General features: G+C 45.3%; 1 pseudogene; it reads right to left on the bottom strand.

Moving 5' to 3' along the window:
- Window positions 1-1,056: 1,056 nt before the first annotated feature.
- LOC119309060 lies at window positions 1,057-11,711 on the bottom strand (annotated as a pseudogene).
- Between the last annotated feature and the right edge of the window lie 2,899 nt (window positions 11,712-14,610).

The following is a 14,610-nucleotide window of genomic DNA, read 5'->3' as shown; positions in this document are numbered from 1 at the left end:
ATTGTGGTATTCACGTCTCTTAAAAGGATGGATGGATGTTGCGGTATTCGGACGGATGGGATTACCTATGCCGGCCCCACCGAGTGATCCTTCGGATAGACTCAGACCGTTAGAGTCTACTAGGCAGAATTCTTCACATTGGGCATACCCAGGGGGTCCCACTGTCATTTGTTTTCATAAAAAATGCCCATTTAAATTTGTGAAATAAAGGTATCTCACATAAGATTGAAGGTTGAGATTCGACCCTAATTATTTTTATTTGTAAAAATAACTCCCATCATATTTTATCCATTCACTGTAAAACAACAACCATTTTAGAGTCTTCTGTCATTATAAAAAAAATGCACACAAAAAGATTAAAGTACATTTTTTAGAAAAATTATAAGCTTTCAAGTTCGTTTTAAGTAGCATATGAGTATCTTAAGAATTACTAAATAATATTGTCGTATATAAGGTTTTAAAAGAGAATAAATATATTGTTTTCATAAAATAATATAACTAATAAAATACAAATTAATTTATTCAGCATAGATCATTAATAACTATTTCTAGAGCTCTCTGGTAGATATTGTCCAACGAAATTGTCCCTTAAAAGTTGCGAAATATTAATTTCCAATGTAAGATTCAAAATTATGAAATAATATGTTGTACATGCAGATTTCCAAGAAGGGGCTACTTTGCTAGTTATTTTTAAAATCACCTTGAATTTTGAAATAGAAAATATTAACCGCACTAGCTAACTATATCTTTGATCAACAACCTTTTGAGCACTACATATACCTTAAATTTTGTTTCGGAATTTCTATTATGTGAACAATGGAAATTAGGGCAACCCAGCTTGAAGAAAAATAAGTATATGTACTATATGGTGAGTGCTCACATTATGAAGGAAGCAGTTGTTCAATGAAGAAATAATCAACCATGTAATTCACATACTTTGATTAGAAACATAACATTAAAGCAACAACAAATTGAAGCACACACAATGTTCGAACGTACACAACACACGTGCATGTTATACATACCAACTCTTTCACATGTAAACTGTAAGTAAGACTATCGGGGGTAGCTTACGGACAACACAAACTCTTCTTCTTGACTATATTGCCTGCTAGTGTCCTCTAAGCTTGTCGTTCTTATTGGTGATGTATATCTCATTGCCGAATAACTCCCCTCATGTGTTGCATCCCGAACCCGAAAATGTTCTTTGGGTCCTTGAAGTGCTTCTAGTGTCATCTCCACTGACCTCATAGTTGGTCGCTCCTCTGCTCTTAGCTTTATGCACGACATAGCTAGAGAAGATACCACTTCAACTTGGCTACCTCCCTCCACAATTACTTGCGGATCTAGTATTTCTACCAATTTACCTTCTGCAAGTAGTTCAACAAATTGTGCAACTAGCCCATCACCGGTGGAGGATCTATATATAATTGGCATCTTCCTTGTAAGCAACTCAATGAGAATAACTCCAAAGCTATAAACATCACTTTTTTCTGTCAGACGGCCACAATAAAAGTACATAGGATCTAAATATCCCAACGTTCCCTGCACCACTGTTGTAATTGTTGTTTTATCTTTAGGAATGTACCTTGAAGCTCCAAAGTCAGACACCTTCGCTGTAAAAGCATCATCAAGAAGTATATTGGTGGACTTTATATCTCTGTGTATTACGGGGATAGAAATACCCGAGTGAAGGTAAGAAAGGGCTTTGCCAATTTCAACTGCAATCCTTAATATGTCCTGCCAAGGTACTGATCTTAGTGGTTTCTTGTGAAGATAATCACATAGGGTTCCATTGGAAATGAACTCATAAGCCAACAAGGGGACTTCTGCCTCAAGACAACATTCAAAAAGCTTTCCAATGTTCCTATGATTGATCTGTGATAGTATGGAAACTTCATTTATAAACTCATTAATCTCACTCTTGACCACAATATTTGACTTTTTGATTGCAACAACATGCAAGTATGATGAAATTCCGTTGTATACGGTACCATGCCCTCCACCACCAAGATTACGAGTTGGATGGAACTTGTTTGTGGCCTTTTCTAGATCCCTTAGTGGGATGATCATCCTCTCTGCAATATCTGACCTATGAGATACCAATTTTTGCAACAATTGTCCACGATTTTGATTAAAGAATTTTTGTCTCAACTTCTACTCCTTTTGATGCTTAAGCTTGCGTACTATTATCTTTGAGGCAATAAACAAAATTAGAATAGTTGGGCCACTAGAAACCGATAGGCCAATGATTAAACCTGCAAAAAATAGATCGATGGGCACGTAATTAGTGTATGCGATGACATAACTCAATAGTAGTTAAAGGAACAAATATGAGGTTGGACTCAGGGTTTAAAGTCTTGTTAGGGGGATAGGTATCACCTAATTGACCAAAAATCTACTAACTATACCAGGTTCAAATTTCAAAAATATCAAAATCCAGCCAAAACTATGTCTCAAATTGAGGTGATCCAACTAATAGGGGGGGGGGGTCAATATTTAACCCATGTAAGTCCGCTAACCAACCACTAACAAAAATCGCAGGTGGTTCGCATGAGAAAGGACGTAGATAATAGTATGTGTAGCTAGAGAGAGTGTTGGCTTCTATTTCAATATTTTGAAATGTATTCATCTGTTAGTAATAATGTAAAAAATATATGTTTCATGGCATCTTTAATCGTACATATATTCTTATAAGTTAAAATAAAGTTTCTTATTGATTGTGTTCTTTAGTCCTATATAAAATGGCGGCATTCCATTCTCGTATAATTGTGGGATGTAACTGATTAAATTAGGGATTGTCGCCACTTGAAATAATATATTAGTATAATGTAGATTTATTAGAAGAAATCTGAATTGTATCTGCATCACATAACTAATTTTTAGCTTATTTTCATGCAATATACTCTATTTTTATTGTTCATGAGCTAATACATAGAACTAAGTATGAGAATATTCTTTGCATTAAAGACAACAAGAGGGATTTTCCAAATATGATTGAGAAGGAACAATATATTTTCACCTACTCCCTCCATTTCCAAAATGTTAGTATCTTTATGATTTCAAATTCGAACTTTTAAGTCTTACAAATGTGTAAAAAATATAGCAACCAATGTGACATGAAATAAAGTCATCTTAACAACACATTTCATAATTGATTTAATGAAGCTAATTCGTTCTTAAAGATGTTGGTATATTTTATATATAATTGGTTAGGCTTAAAGATGTTTTACTTAGAACAAACCTAAAAATTACATTTTGGAAAAGGAGGAAGTACGTGTTTTAAAACTATTGTGCTTTATCGAAGATAGTTTATATACATCTTGATCCTAGGGAAAGTAAGAAGCAATAGTGCCCACCTCTGTTTATGGACTGGACACAACCATCTTTGTGGGTGGCGTTTCCTTGGTATCCTTCTGAGCACGTGCACTCGAAAGATCCGTACATGTTGGTACACTTGCCGAAGCATGGATATAATTGTGGCTGTTTACACTCGTTAATATCTACATAAAACATGGAAGCATTAAGCCAAGTTGACCATGTGAATCTATATTTTGGTTGACAAAAGGTAGCATGCATGTCGGAAGGCTTGTCGTGGTAAAAAACTTCATCATACTCCACCACGAAGCAGATTTATTAGTATATGCACATGTAGTGGGGGGTAATGTATGTGTCTGTGTGCAAGTTAAATATAAGAAAAGGGATAGTCAAATCCAAATAGCACCTCGGGAAACTTGTCAACCTATCTGTGTCTACAATACATGTTTAATTTTTCTTGCAGGAGTAAGAAATATAGAGAGAATAATTCTACTGCTTCAAAAGACGTAAGGTTCTCTAGAACTCATCCTTCATCTAACCTTACGTATGTTTCCAACTCCCTTTTCCTCTTTTGATTTTTCCTTCCTTCTCTGACTTTTTCCTTGTTTTCCCTCAAAACTGGCTCAATTTCCCCACCTCTTATTGACATGCCAAATAATTATGATTTTTTGGTAAGCCAACAAATGTTTGCCAAATAAATTCTTCTGCTACACGATCACATAAATATGTGCATATAAATCATGAGCTAAAATACTAGAATATTTATACTCTCATTCCAACATACGGGCAATTATTTAGTTAAAAAAAGGCATAGCAAATTTTTTGTTATAAAACTTAGGGCGCGTGAGAAGTTCTTATGTCGTCTCAATGAGCGAGAGCTGTCCAATTTTGATCCATTGGGGAAAGAAAAAAATTAAAAAATTGACGCCCATTAAAAAAGGGTTAATCCTGACGCGATCCAATGTCATTCGAGCATTAGCAAAGCAAAAGCAAAATTGATTTAGCCCTTAGAGCATGAGGCAAAAGCTGGTGCTAAGTAAACTTTTGAGTCACAGAGCCGAGTCCAAACGATGAATTGAGAGAGGCTAATGAAAATACTCCTAGAGTTACAATTGAAGGTTGAGTCTACAACAATCAAAAAATAGCGGGGCCACTCTCAAGCCATGTAGAGCTGCTCCACCACTTCCATTTTGGAATCTTTGTAAGATATCTAACCCCATATATCATTTCGTCAAAACTTATGTTGATTTAACGCCGGAAAGTGAGAAAATTTGAGCCTTGAGTTTAGATGCAACATTGTTAGATTTCTTAGCACCGGCTTGGCTGGGATGTTAGAGAAATTCCAACCGATTCCCAATAAATATAGCCTCCAAAATTTCTTAGAGCGCTCTCCAACTTTTGTGGAGGCTGTAAGGCAATGCACAAAGTAGATTCCCCAAATTTGAGGCTTAAAAACATTACCCATAATTTTGTGCATATAAACTCTATCCTAACTCAAATACATCATAGTAGTTCAAATTTTCCATGTTTCAACGTCAAACAATTCAACAACATTTCAAATCAATAGGTTCACAAAAATTTAATTCAAATTTAAATGAAATGAGAAGGTCTGAATGCAACAAATAACCCGGTAAAACAAATAATTTAAGACAATAGATAATCTGATGAAGCAAATACTCCAAATTAACAAATAATCATGATTGGAAGAATGTAAACACACTATCGTCCATGTAGCCACCACTGATGCTCAATGGGATCTTCAAGAGATGGTCGTGAGATCTCGCTCTTCAAACATCTGGTACACCTCAAGAAAAGCCTAAATGTGGTATGGGTTCCTACAAGGTTTGATAGTTTGGCCAACATAGCCATAGTGGTAGTCCAATGTGCATACCTCTCATTCTCAATGATCATGTCTAGAATCACACAACACTCCATAATCTTTCCCAAGGTCTTATTGTCCCAGAAGCGAGTAAGACCTCGATCAATTGCAAACTAAGTTCGCAACATTCCAAATGCTCCACCAATATCCTTCCTCACTCATTATTGACACTTGGCAAAGTGTTTATTTGTATTACCTTCATGATTTGAAATTGTCTAGACAAATGTTGACCATGAATACTAGATGCCATCGGCAAGATAGCAGCCTTGATCATAATCATGCCCATTGATGTTAATGTTGCATGTCAGAGCATCACCACTTTCTAGCCTACCAAAAAGATGACATCTCTACAAGTCATTGATGCCATTGTGAGAACCATGATGCCAAAGTAGCAATTGTGAATCTACAAGTCATCAGAGGTAACCCTTCCTAAATGATAGTTGGATCAGGGCAATGTGTGGTGAATTGTCCATGACATGTAAGGAAATTCATCCAGCTCCAATATGTCCAGTCAATGCTTCCAAGCATACCTGGTTAGCCTCTTACTTTGCTAAAATCCTCGACGTGTTATCAACATTGGGTGCCCTAAAATACTCTGCTTTGTAGACCCCGATTGCAACATTGAAAAACTTTCTCCCGCGCCTATGGATGCATCTTCGACCATTCAAAGATACTCATTGGTCAAATAGGCAAGAGTACCATATGGAACCACCCAAAGTGTCGTGGTCACCTTCTAGGAACTAGTAAATCCCATGAACCCAACTACATTTCTCCGTTGCGTGAAGAATGTTTGGTTAGCTTACTTGACTTCGTCAATTTGCTAAAACAATCTATTGATATTTGTAAGAGTTGCTAGAAGAGATGCAGAGGTTCTATAGGATGAGCATATCATGGTCGTCGGCTCTATTCTAGTGATATGTCAAATGACCGAGCTATGACTCTTCACAACTCGTCTTCCTCCCACTTCCCGTCATCCATAGAGTAACCATCAAATAAATCTCCTCATCTTCCTCATTGAATAAATGAACATCAAAATTGTTCAACAATGGTGAATCATCAAAATACCCTCTACTATGATGACATATAGACAAATAGTGAATCATATGCCATCTGCACGAATCTACATGGAGCTAGACTACTAAATATGAACAAATTTAAGGCGAATATACCTTGGGGCAAGTCGTCGAGGGCATTGTTGGCCAAATGCAAGAGAGGAGGCAAAGGTAGGTTAATAAGTGGTGGGAGAAGGTTCATTGTAGGTGGCACACGGCGGCCGTGGTGCTCGGGAGTTAGCTCAGATGTGTTAGATGCAGCACATGTAGAAGCTAGATGGCACAAAGGATGGAATTGGCGATGGCGGAGGGCTGGTACGTGACTCCGACTTCCTCAACAAGTCAGGGAATGGAGGACTCATGCCAGTCACAGGCCCACATCAAGCTCTTGTGATGCGACCATGGCGGTGGTTGGGAAAATGGTGGGAAGCTCACGCGGGGGTAGCCATGGTGTGTGGTATGGCCCAGAGCGGGTCATCCGTAGTGAGTGCTGCCAATGGACGCTAGTATGAAGGCTAGAGGTGGAAGCAAGTGGTCCTGAAATGTTCCTCCCACATACCCCTCATAGTTGATGGGCACACCATACCGCTGATAGAATAGCACCAAAAAATATCTGAAATAGATCAAGGAAATATGCGAGCACCCGTGGCAAGTCTAGGACTTGAACCTGGGGTGGGTTGGTTCCTCCATGAAGAATCTAACCACCTAAGCTATGCTTAATTTGCCGGGTGTCAATATGGATGAAGAGAGTTCTATATTCTCTCCACCAACTAATACTTTTTTGAGATGTCCACCAACAAATATGGATGAGAAGAGCTCTGTATTCTCTCCACCAACCTCCAAGTACAGAGTCTATGTGTTGTTTTTCCAGCACGCTCCAAATATTACAGGTATGGAAGGATGGTTAGGGAACCTGATAGAGTGTGAACCAACATGTGGTTGAATTGTTAGGAGGGTAGTGGTATCTCAGCCCACGAGGGTTCAAGTCCTATACTTGACATTGATGCTCACATTTTTCTGTATTTATTTCAGGCCTTTCGGTGATGTGTGTTCAGTGAAAGAAGACATTCCCATCAACTACGAACATGTCTATGGCGACTTCACGAATCTCAAGATGATGTGCCAACTCAGTCTCTCGAATGTGCTCATAGGGGTAGGGTGTGCATGCGCGTTTTCATATGCATGAGTGTATGAGCGTTTGTATGAGCATACTTGTCTGTACTGTGTTAAAGAAAGAACTTGGTAGAGTGACTTTTTAAGCAAAGAACTTCAAACTGGTAGGTTTTGTGGAGTTCAGGTGAAAATCAGGAAGGCCACCTGGAATTTCCTGCATAGCCTATGCATATCATAGAATTTTTAAATAAACTTTAATACAGAGGTCAAACCAAGTCTTGCTTTGGCCAGGCCCAAGACGGGAGCGGCCATGGCTGTCGCTCCCTTCTTGAAGGCATTGTCTACTCTTCTTCCTTCGGTTGAATCCGGGTGAAGACCTACATCATATATGGAGTGGGCGGCGGCAACACTCCAGTGTCGTTACCTTCTTCAAAGTGGCGCCTTGGGTTCCTTGTTTTGTTAAGCACGGCCTCACTCCGTGTTTAGCCGTTCCTCTACACCGATTGTATCTTGTCTTGAGTGCATGTGTTGCGGTGTTGAGTGCATGTGCTAGGTTATATATTTCTTTATATATGAAACGGGGCGCGAGCATTTTTTGGGTATACGGTGAGCATAGCATGGACTGCTTCTCCACTCCGATGACATGTCAAATGACCGAGCTATGACCCTGCACAATTCGTCTTCCTCCCATTTATGAAAAAGGATTTCCTCCCGCTTTATAGATAAAGCACCATCACCACCACAATTTAGTAAGAAGATACAAACGCACTCCACCACCACACTCAACGCACACACCCAAGGCGAGGTACAAAGGTGTTGAGCACCGAAAACACCACCCCAATGACGATTAAGCACCCTAATGATAAGCTGAAGACCACCATGTAGATGAACAATCAACTGACGAGCGGTGAGACGGACACGGCCGGAGCGGGGACTCCAAGACGATGCCTTCATGAAGGATACGACCGTAGAAATCCGTCATCGTCTGATCCAGAAGATCAAGTTTTCCCCCCGGAGTGACACGCATGAAGTGGGAGCACCGCGACGGAGCCTACAGGTAGGGGAACGACGTCCACGGATGCCTCCTCCGTCGACCAGTATTGGGACTGGGCAAGTGGCGAACCCAACTGCTCCTACCCCTCCGTCACAACCCCGCTCTGCCAACCACCCGCAACCATGCCGCCCAAGCGACCGTGGCTGCCCGCTCGCACCCGAGCCACGCGGTCAGCCCACAATCAATGCGCCTCCCGCCGCCAGAGCCACCGCCCTGCCTCCAGACCGCCTCGATGACCACCAAAGGCCGAGACTTTGAACAAATCCGCACCCCAACCGCCTCCAAGACCGCTGGTCAACCGCCCCCACCTCGAGCAACGCCAGAATTGATAACACATGAGGATGGGGAAGGGGAGAGGGGAGGAGTGGCCCATGGCCACGACCGGCAACCACCTTGGGCCGGCGACGGGCAGCTCAGCAGCGAAGTCCCCGTCCCTTCAACTAGCTCCCCACCCTGAAACCACCAGTTTCGCCCCATCCTGCCATTGGCCCAGCCCCGCATGAGACCACGACAGCGGCCCGTCACCGGAGCAGAGGAAGCAGAGCCCTCACCACCACGTCCATGGATGGCCACCAGAGGAGTCTCTCGTGTCGTCCGACACCGACCAGACGCAAGGGCCGACCAGGCAGCGGTGCACACATCCACCCCGCTGCTGCGCCGCCTCTGCCATGGCAGGGGAGGCCGACCGCGACCCAGGTCGCCCATGACACGGGGTTCCAGAGGTGGATCTGGGCGCGTCGCCGCGATGCAGCCGCCGCCACCACTGGCCTCCAGCCCGCACCACCTCCGCGCTGCCTGTTGCATCATCGTCACGCCCCGTCGCGGCCCACTCCAGAGCACCGCCGAGCTGCCGCGCCCAGCGCCGAGCGTCGCATCCGGCCGAACCCCCGTGCGCGGAGACGAGAGAGCCCCGCCGCTGCCCGCGACGAGCGGGCGAAGGCTTCACCCGCTTGCGCCCCCCGGCGACGGCGAGGGAGGAGGGAGAGACCAGCAACGGCGCTAGGGTTAGGCCCCCCGAACGCCCGCAGGAGCGTCGCAGGAGGAAGGGGAAAAGCCAGGGACCCGTGTGTCTTCCTCCCATTTTCCATTAGCCATTGAGTAGCCATCAACAAAGTCTCCTCATTGAATAAATAAAAATCAAAATAGTCCAAGGATGATGGTGAATCATCACAAAAATCCTCTACCATGATGGCATCCAGACAAATCGTGGATCATATGCCATCTGCACGAATCTACAAGATGCTAGACTACTAAATATGAACAAATTTGAGGCAAATATACCTTGGTGCAAGTCGTTGAACACCGTAAGTGTCGAGGTCATCATTGGCCGAATGTAAGAGCGGGGGCAGGGAGAGCTTCCTAAGTGGTGGGAAAAGGTTGTAGATGGCACGCAGCGGCCCAGGGTGTTCTGGCCGGGCAAATGGTGGCTAAAACGGAGTCTGGAGTTTGTCACCCATGAGAGTTATCTCAGGTGGGCGAGACGTAGCACATGTAGAAGCTAGATGGCACGAAGGATGGAATTGGTGATGCTGGATGGCTAGTGCGTGACTCTGGCCTCCTCAACAAGTCGAGGAACGGAGGACTGGTGGCAGAGACAGGCCCACATCGAGCTCTTGTGGTGCGGTCATGGCGGTGGTCGGGCAAATGGTGGGGAGCTCACACGGGGAAGTCATGGTGTGTGGTAGGCTCGGGAACGGGTCGACGGTGATGAGTGCTGCCAACCGGCATTCATACAGAGACCAGAGGGGGAAGCAAACGGTCCTGGAATGTTCCTCTCTGCATACTCCTCGTAGTTGGCAGGCACGCCATACTGCTGAAACAATAGCGCCGAAGAACCTGGAATAAATCCAGAAAAATATGCAAGCACGCTTGCCATGTTTAGGATTTGAATCCAGGTAGACTGGTTCCACCACAAAGAATCTATCTAACCACCTAAGCATACACTTAAGAGAGTTATATATTCTCTCAACGAACCGGTTTTTTTTAGATGTCCAAAACCAATATGAATGAAGAGAGCTTTATATTCTCTTCACCAACCTCCAAATATGGAGTCTACGTGTTGTTTTCGTAGCACGCTCCAAATATTACAGGTACGAAGGGTTGGTAAGGGAACATGGCAGAGTGACTTTTTAAGCCAAAAACTTCGAACTGGCGGATTTTGTGGAGTTCGGGTGAAAATCTGGAAGGCCACCTGAAATTTCCCGCATAGCCTATGCATATCATAGATTATTTTATTTTAAAAAACAAACATATTTAACAAGGTTATATATATGAATATGTTCACCATCATGGCCCATTGCCATGGCTGCGCCACTAGTGGAGAATAGGGAATGTACTAGAGTTGGCCTTACCCGTGCATCCGTTGTCAAGGTATGGGTTGCCCTCGTAGCCTTCCTCGCATATGCAGAAATATCCCGCCCCGTTGATGGAATTCACGCACTTGCTGTGGTTGCTCAAGCAAACGTATTCTGATGTTTTTCTTGCCTTGGGGCACCGCAGGGAGTTATTGCCGTTGCGGATGGCCCAGTCGAGCCAAAGTGGCATGCTCCATCGCTTGGCCGGGTCTGGTGTCCTGCTCAGGTCGGCGGCCTTGAAGACGTAGTAGCCCTTCTGCACGATGAAGGCGTAGCTGCTGAGCTGCAGGGGTGCCTCAAGTCGATGCGCGCGCGCGCCCATTTCTCGAACCTCATCCTGGTGCTTTTGAGCAACGGCGAGATTTCGACGCGGCAGCATCCGATGCTGTTGCACATGCCGTCCCGCGCCTTCTGGGCTTTGTTGCAGTAGGCCACGCACCCGCTGAAGTAGGCGGTGGTTGACGCATTCTGGACCTGGGACCTCGACTTCCCTCTGCTGGCGTAGATGAGGGTGTTGCAGCCCAGGAGTCCAGGACAAAGAGCTCGTTCGCGGTGTTGGAGACGCGGTACACGCCCGGCTTGCTGACCGTCAGCCTGCCGTCGAAGCTGCCGACGGTCTCGTTACCGGCGGCGTCGAAGCACTGGTGCGCTACAGGTAGCATCACCCGGACCCGCGCGCTCGGCGTCACGGTTAGATTCAGCACGAGCACGGGCTCGGCGGGGAGCGTGTGGCCCTTGATGGTGGCGTCCGGCAGAAACGGCATCGTGTTCTTGTCGCAGGCGATCTCAAAGCCCGGACGGAAGCAGCCAGCACCGATGCTGAACGGGTAGGGGATGTCGACGCCGCCGCATCGCGCCTGGCAGCCTGGCTTGGCCACCAAGGAGCTAGTGGCGGTGGCTGCCCATGCAGCCAATGGCAATAGCACCAACACCCATGCCATCGACGGCATTCTTCGTTCAATATTTTCTTTTCTTGAAGGTTAAGCCTCCCTACATTCTCTTAAATACAAGGGCGAGCCCTGAACTTAATTACTACCTGGCCGTCCTTGAACTGAATAGTGTATTTCTGAACTTCTGAAAAATATCAAAAACATTACACGTACTCCACCTGAACATCTAACTGGACTGGTCTTGTTCATTAATTAATTTGCAATCTTATTATTAACTACAGGAGGGAGTTGATAGCTTGTTGCCGTCAAGGGAAGACTCAAAATTCATCACTCTACTGCCCTATTAAGGCGGGAGGGCTATTGGCGGCAGCAGGGGCAATGGCCGGCAACAATACATTTCTAATCCATGTGTGACCTCATTGCCTGACTCGGAAGCATTCAAACAGTCAAAGTTAACTTGATCCGTGAACACATCTTAACAAGCCAGGACGGCAGGCAAGGCGAACGTTTCTACGGAGTTTACACATTGGTTGACGAAGGCTACTGCACGTAGCATGATAGCACCTCAAGGCATCTTCAGTGCCGACCCTCAAACCTTTCACATCCGTTCGGACCGCACAAGCCATCGGTTCATGGCGCGATCTAATCGTACATTCTGCCGTAAACCAAAGTGAAACGTGGGGGCTTTACGAAAATCCGGACCGATCCAACTCCTTTTGACCGCCACTAGTAGAAAATGGGTCATTTGTCCCGGTTCCAGAGACCCATTAGCCCCGGTTCTGGAACCGGGACTAAAGGGTCGGGACTAAAGCCCAAAACCTTCGGTTCGCTTGCGAACCGGGACAGGAAGGGCTCCACGTAGCCGCTGCGGGGCGCCCAGACAGGAGGATCTTTAGTCCCGGTTGGTAATACCAACCGGGACCAAAAGGCATCCATGCGTCAGCATATGGCAGGAGCTGGGGTTTTTGTTTGTTTTTTGAAAGGGGGGGGGGGTTATGGGGTTTTGGATGGTTAATTTAGGGATTTCATATATTATGTTAGCTAGCTAATAGAGAGAAGTGACCTCCCTTATCTCCGTGCTTGGTCGACGCTTGCTAGCTACTATACGTATAGAGAGAACTCGACACGCTAGCTAGTAAGCAAAAGAAGGAACCATTACGTACACAAGATTGTCATGAACATATACAGAGAGAAGTGACCTCTCTTTCTCTGAGAGATTGGTCGAACAAGTTTTCGTATATTGTGACGCCTCCGATTCAATCGTACACTAATCATGCACGCAAATATGTACGATCAAGATCAGGGACTCACGGGAAGATATCACAACACAACTCTAAAAGTAAAATAAGTCATTCAAGCATCATATTACAAGCAAGGGGCCTCGAGGGCTCGAATACAAATGCTCGATCACAAATGAGTCAGCGGAAGCAACAATATCTGAGTACAGACATAAGTTAAACAAGTTGCCATAAGATGGCTAGCACAAACTGGGATACAGATCGAAAGAGGCGCAGGCCTCCTGCCTGGGATCCTCCTAAACTACTCCTGGTCATCGTCAGCAGCCTGCACGTAGTAGTAGGCACCTCCAGTGTAGTAGTCGTCGTCGATGGTGGCGTCTGGCTCCTGGGCTCCAACGTCTGGTTGCGGCATCTGTGAAGAAGAGGAAAATGGGGGAAAAGAGGGAGCAAAGCAACCGTGAGTACTCATCCAAAGTACTCGCAAGAAAGGAGCTACACTACATATGCATGGGTATATATGTAAGGAGGCCATATCAGTGGACTGAACTGCAGAATGCCAAAATAAGAGGGGGATAGCTAGTCCTATCGAAGACTACGATTCTGGCAGCCTCCGTCTTGCAGCATGTAGAAGAGAGTAGATTGAAGTCCTCGAAGTAGCAACGCATAGCATAATCCTACCCGGCGATCCTCCCCTCGTCGCCCTGTGGAAAAGCGATCACCGGGTTGACTGTGGAACTTGTCTGGGTGTGTTTTATTAAGTATCCGGTTCTGGTTGTCATAAGGTCAAGGTACAACTCCGGGTCGTCCTTTTACCGAGGGACATGGCTATTCGAATAGATAAACTTCCCTGCAGGGATGCACCACATAACCCAACATGCTTGATCCCATTTGGCCGGACACACTTTCCTGGGTCATGCCCGGCCTCGGAAGATCAACACGTCGCAGCCCCACCTAGGCACAACAAAGAGGTCAGCACGCCGGTCTAAATCCTATGCACGCAGGGGTCTGGGCCCATCGCCCATTGAACACCTGCACGTTGCGAGGGCGGCCGAAAAGATACCTAGCCTCCCTAATACAAGAGCAGGCGTTCCAGTCCAATCCTGCGTGCGCCGCTCCGTCGCTGACGTCAAGAAGGCTTCAGCTGATACCACGACGTCGAGTGCCCATATCTTTCCCGCGTAGTTGGTTAGTGCGTATAGGCCAGTGGCCAGACTCAGATCAAATATCAAGATCTCGTTAAGCGTGTTATTTTGAAGTAACCGCGGACGCTGACCAGGGCCAAGCCCACCTCTCTCCTAGGTGGTCTCAGCCTGCCCTGTCGCTCCGCCACATAGTAACAGTTGGGGGCCGTCAGGAACCCAGGCCCAACTCTACCGGAATGGAGCCACCTGTCCTTTCAGCTCCCTTATCCGAATCACATGTGGGTACTCAACGAGCCAACCCGACTTTAGTCACCATTTGTATAGTATATACCCGTGATCACCTCCCAAGTGATCACGACCCGATAGTATAGCAAGGCAGACTGACAAGAATGTAGGGCCAATGATGATAAACTAGCATCCTATACTAAGCATTTAGGATTGCGGGTAAGGTACCAACGACTGTAGCAACAATGACAGGCTATGCAACAGAATAGGATTAACCGAACAGTAACATGCTACACTACTCTAATGGAAGCAGTATAGAGAAGAATAGGCGATATCTGGTGATCA

Source organism: Triticum dicoccoides, chromosome 5B (genome assembly GCF_002162155.2).
Source record: "Triticum dicoccoides isolate Atlit2015 ecotype Zavitan chromosome 5B, WEW_v2.0, whole genome shotgun sequence".
NCBI classification, from domain to species: domain Eukaryota; kingdom Viridiplantae; phylum Streptophyta; class Magnoliopsida; order Poales; family Poaceae; genus Triticum; species Triticum dicoccoides.
This window is presented reverse-complemented; position numbering and strand designations above follow the sequence as displayed.